Raw genomic sequence first — 6,249 nt, forward strand, 5'->3', positions numbered from 1 at the left:
TTTTATAAATATTAAATTAAAAACAATTTTATTTCTTCATAATGATATTTTCTTTTTTTAAAACACTGAAGATGCAAAATAACAAAGAACTAAAAAGAGTTAATGTTAGAGAAATTATATTTTGATTTGGTAAAGAACTCTGCAAACAATTGATTATGATTTTCTACCTATCTTTCATACAAATATAAACTTAAAGTAAGAGATTTATTAGAAATTACAGGGATATTAAACATCCTTTCATATAAATCATAACACATTACTGACTAATGTTTAGCATTATCTTCCTTTATATTATATTTTAAGCAGAATTGATTTAAGTGAGGGCAAAATTATGAAGTATGTGCAATAATTACTGAACTTATTAGAAAAGTAATTCAGCAGTTGGAGAATTATTTAAGAACATTATTTCAGATTCTTGTCAGTTTCTCCTTAAGTGAGTAGAAGCATTGAATCATTAGTACATTTCACCATAAAACTGTTTAATTTTGATGGACAGGATAAATTTCATGGTTTCTACTTGTGTGACACCTCAAATAAACTATTTTCATTAGAAATCTTGACTGTTGGAAAAATCAACTTCAATGTATTTCCTTTTTCTCCAGCAATTAAGTTCAGGATTCTCAAGCTTCACCATCATTTAACATTAAATCACTTTTATTTTTGCTTTCTATCCTTCTGTCTTACTACTTCTTATTTCAGATTCATGGCCAGTCTTAATTAGTTTTTTCAGTTCAAAGTTTCTTCCATTGCCACCTAACAGTATTTTCTGAGTTCCTTAAAAGTTTGAATTCAGTAATGTTTTACAACTCTACACATACACACGTACATGCACACATGTGTGCACACACATGCACACACACACATTCTTTTTTTTCTTTTTTTCTTTATTGTTTAAATTTTTACATATGTCTCCTTTTTCCCTGCTTGACCCTCTCCCCCAGCCATTCCCATCCTGGGCAAGCCCCCACCGCCCCAGTGTCTGTGTCCATTGATTATGCTAATATGCATGCAAGTCCTTTGCTTGCTCTCTAATCCCCACACCACCCCTGCCATCTGTCTTTGGATCTATTCTTGTTCATCATTATATTCCACATTTGAGTGAGATCATGTGATATTTATCTTTCTCACACACATTCTTATTTACCATCAAATGGCATAAAGTTGTCATAGGAAAAAAATTAAGAGTAGTATATATTTGTCTTCTAGCAGAAGTATATTCTAGAACTGACTAAATATTCAGTATTTGGTTAGAATTTATAATAAAGAGCTTGGATGCTGTCCTGAGAGAAGTAGGGTAATGGATAGTTTTAGAGATTAAAAAATCTAGTTTTAGAGATTAAAAAATCTATAAAAATAATAGATTGCAAAAACATAAATATATCATTTACTCTGCATATATTTTACCCTGAAAAAATCTTAGAAAGTAGTAACTTTTACAATGTTATTAATTGTGTATATATTAACTTCTTTATTATTTAAAAATTCAACAAAAAGTTGTGTGTGGGTTGTTTTTGTTTTTTTTGAGGATAAAGTTAATTCTCATTTTTATATGTGCTAGGTATGCAGTCATGCTTACTTCTATCTCCACATGAAACATGCAGACTCATGAAATAGAAGAAAGCATCCTGATGTCCAAAATGAAGGGGGAAAAACTGACTTTATACTTTAAGAAACTAAAATGTTGGAAAACCTCTGCCCAAAGGTAGTAGAGAGAATTATAACAAAGACCAGAAAGGAAACACTAATATATAAAAACCTAGGGTCCATAACATCCAAAACGACCAAAGGTTCTACTAATGGGAAGTCAGTCCTGCACTCAGTGTTGGGTTTCCATAGTGACCCAGCACAGACTGCCAAGGGGGCTGCGGATTAGGCCTGGAGAGAGGCCTGAAGAGAGAAGCAGGGTCTGATCCGTAGCCTCCGTGGCAGCTGTTGATCAGCCCTTGCCCCTTCTTTTTCTCTCTGGGCCTGGCCAGCAGCCACACCTCTCTTTTTCTCAGGTCCTCCGAGGGGGCTGCTGATCAGCCCCACCTCTCTGATCAGGCCCAGAGATAGGTTCAGAGATGCTGACTGGCATAGAAACTGACCAATCAGAACCAAATCTGGGTGAACTGTGAGGAGCTAATGGCTGCCTAGGAGGCGGAGCTTTTGATACTGACTGGCATAGAGACCGACAAATCAGAACCTAATCTGGGTGAACTGTGAAGGCAGAACCTAAGGCGAGGGCTGAGGAGGGGTCTTAAGGGCAACAGCTGTTTGGTGTAAGGTGTAAGAAAGTGGTTCAATTTTTTAATGACCAGTTTGGCAGTATAGTGCATATGGCTGGCTATCAGTACAGATAAAGGGATTATGTATTTTTGTCTGCCAAGAGCATATCCTCCAGCTGAAATAGGCTCCCCCCGACCATTTAAGCAATCCTATCCTAGCTAATAAAATAATATGCAAATTAACCATCACTCTGCGACAAAGACAGTGGCGCCCATAGTGGCCAGGGTGGGATGCTGGCAGTGTTGCCCTGGCAACGTAAGCCCAGCATCCAGCCGGGCTGCATGGAGGGAGGGAAGGGGAGGGGAAGGGAGTGTAGGGGCCTTGGCCAGAGTCCGTGGTGACATGAGCCTAGCATCTGCACCAAAGGAGGAGAGGGGAAGGCCCTCGGGCCAGAGTCTGAGCCCCGGCTGGGTGAAGGGAGGGGAGAGCAGAGGCCTTGGGCCAGAGTTCGCAGCGAGGAACACTGTGCTCACAGGGGCACGGGTGGAGGGAAGAGAGGGAAGGGGCCTCAGGCTGGAACTGTGGCGAGGAACGCTGGGCTTGCAGAATCCACCTCCATGGATGCCCAGCATCTGCACCCTGGCCGGGTGGAGGGAGGGGCCTCGGGCTGGAATCTGCGGTGAGGAAAGCTGGGCTTAGGGTCACACAACCTCAGTGTTTGTACTCTGGCCAGGCAGAGGAAAGGGAGGGCAGGGGCTCAGGCCAGAGTCTGTGGCAAGGGACCCTGGGCTCGCAGCAACATGAGCCTAGCATCTGTGCTGAAGGAGTGGAGGGGAAGGGCCTCAGGCCAGAATTGGCACCACAGGCAGGGGCCTCGGGCCAGAGTCCACGGCAAGGATCGCTGGGCTCATGGAATCCACCTCCACAGATGCCCAGCATCTGCATCCTGGCTGGGTGGAGGGAGGGGGGCGTGGGGCCTCGGGCTGGAGTGTGCGGGGAGGAAAGCTGCACTTGTGGAGTCTGCCTCCAGGGATGCCCAGCATCTGCGCCCTGGCAGGATGGAGGGAGGGGAGGGGAGGAGCCTTGGACCAGAGTCCGAGACGAGGGATGCTGGCATCGTTGCAGGCCTGGCTATGCCCCCCCCCACCATGCACGAATTTCGTGCATCGGGCCTCTAGTCCTATATAATCTATCTATACTAGTAAAAGGTTAATATGCTCATTAGACTGGGTCTGACTTCCTTCCAGACAAAGCCATGGTGGTGGGGGCCAAGGCAGAGGCAGTTAAGAGCAATCATGCCAGCAGGGGAGGGCAGTTGGGGGCAAGATCAGACCAGCAGGGAAGAGCAGTTGGGGGTGACAAGGCTGGCAGGGGAGGGCAGTTGGGGGCAAGGTCAGGTTGGCAGGGGAGGACAATTGGGGGCAACCAGGCCGGCAGGGGAGGGCAGTTGGGGGTGAGATCAGGCCAGCAGGGGAGGACAGTTAGGGGTGATCAGGCAGGCAGGCAGAGGGTTTAGGGGCAATCTGGCAGGCATGCAGAGGCAGTTAGTGGCGATCAGGCAGGCAGGCAGGTGAATGTTCAGGAGCCAGTGGTCCCAGATTATGAGAGGGATGACCTGGTTGCTCCCAACTGCCCTCCTCTGCTGGCCTGATCTCACCCTCAACTGGCAGTTGGACAACCCCCAAGGGGTCCCCGATTCAAGAGGGTGCAGGCTGGGCTGAGGGAACCCCCTGCCTTCCTGTGCACAAATTTCTTGCACCAGGCCCCTAGTATATAAATAAGAGACCAGAAAACAATCAAAAATTTCAACCAAACTAAGACTGTTCTTAAAAAAAAATAATAAATATAACTGACAATCCTCTGACTACACTACTAAAGAAAAAAATATAAAATACTCCAATAAATGAAATCATAATTTAAAGAAGAGACATTACAGCTGCTACTACAGAAATGTATAGAATCACAAAAGACTGTTATATCCCAACACATTATAGAACTGGAATAAATCCTAGAAAGATACAAATTGTAAAGACTAATTCAGGAAGAAAGAGAAAATCTGAATAAACTATTAATGATTAAAAATATTTAATCAGTAATTAAAAACCTCTCATTACAGAAAACCTCAGGACTAGATGCCTTTACTGGCAAATTCTACCAAACATTTAAAAAATAATTAATGCCAATTCTTCTCAAACTTTTCCAAATTTGAAGATGAGGTTATACTTCCAAACTCATTCTATAAGGCCAACATTACCCTGATACTAAAGCCATATAAAGACACTACAAAAAAACTACAAACCAATGTCCCTGATGAATATTGATGCAAAAACTTCAATGAAGTTTTAGCACACTGAATTCAGAAGCATGTTCAAAGAATTGTACATTTTGACAATGTGGGATTTACCCCTGGGATACCAGGATAATTCAACATAACACAAATCAATAAATGTGATTTACCACATTAATACAAGAAAAAGTAAAATGTATATAATCATCATGATAGATGCAGAAAAAGCATTTAACAAAATAAAATTATCTTTTTAAATAAATAAAAATCAACAAATTGGGTATAAAACAAACAAAATTGGCAATAAAAAGAATATAATTCAAGATAATAAAGACCATATGTAACTAATGAGCATATGTTAGCATTATTCTCAACAATAAAATTAAATAAAAGCTTTTTCTTTGAGATCAGGAACAAGACAGGGGTTCCCACTGTCACCACTCTTACTCAACATAGTACTGGAAGTCTGAGCTAAAGCAACTGGTAAAACAAGAAATAAAGATCATTCAAATCTGAAAGGAAGTAAAACTGTAATCATTTGTTGATGATATAACATGATACACAGAATATTCTAAATACATAACTAAAAAACTGTTGGGACTAAACAAAGAATTCAGTAAGGCTCAAAATATAATATTTGCATATGAAAATCAGTTGAATTTTGACACAACAACAATAAAACATCTGAAAAATCCCCACTATCCTGTTCATAATAGAACAAAACTCAATAAATGACTAGGAATAAATTTCACCAAGAAAGTAAAAGGTATGTATAATAAAACTACTAGACCTTAATGAAAGACTATTGTCAATATGTTCATACTACTTCAAACCACTTATAGATTTGATGCAATCTCTATCAAAATTCCAATAGCTTTTGTTTTTTTAGAAAAAGACAAAGGTCCTGAGTTTTGTATAGGATCATAGACTCCAAAGAGCCAATGAAATCCTGAGAAAAAACAACAAAGGTAAAGCGATCACAGTTCCTTATTTAAAACTATACTACAAAGCTATAAATTAAAATACTATCGTACTGGCCTAAAACCAGACACAACACCATCAGAATAGAATAAAACCCCTGAAATAAACTTCCACATATATGGTCAACTAATATTTGACAAAGGAGCCAATAACAATCAATGGAGAAAAGACAGTTTTTCACAAATGGTGTTGGGAAAAGTGCATAGCTACCTGCAAAAAGATAAAATTTCACCAGTCACAAAAATTAACTGAAAATGGATTAAATACTGAAACATAAGACTTGACCCCATAAAACTTTTAGAGAAAACTTACAAAAGTTCATTGACATTGGCCTGATGTTTTTAATATGACACTGAGTGAAATCTCCAAGTTAATGAAAACTGTAAGTGCCCCTATATTAGAATTTCAATAAACTAATCCAGAAGCACAAGGAATCTTATATAATAAAAGCCTAGGTGGCATTGCTTGACATTGTCATAAGATGCCACCCCCACATTGCCACAAGATGGCTGCCACAAGATGGCCAGCAGGGGAGGGCAGTTGTGGGCAATCAGGCCAGCAGGGGAGGGCAGTTGGGTGCAACCAGGCCAGAAGGGGAGGGCAGTTGGGGGTGATCTGGTCAATAGGGGAAGGCAGTTGGGAGCAATTGGGCCAGCAGGGGAGCAGTTAGGGGGCGATCAGGCAGGCAGGCAGGCGAGTGGTTAGGAGCCAGCAGTCCCAGATTGTGAGAGGGATGTCTGATGGTTGGTTTAGGCCTGAAACCGGCAGTCGGA

This window comes from Myotis yumanensis, unplaced genomic scaffold, assembly GCF_028538775.1.
Source record: "Myotis yumanensis isolate MYYU_CA2020_CCGP unplaced genomic scaffold, mMyoYum1.0.hap1 SCAF_8, whole genome shotgun sequence".
In the NCBI taxonomy this organism is placed as follows: domain Eukaryota; kingdom Metazoa; phylum Chordata; class Mammalia; order Chiroptera; family Vespertilionidae; genus Myotis; species Myotis yumanensis.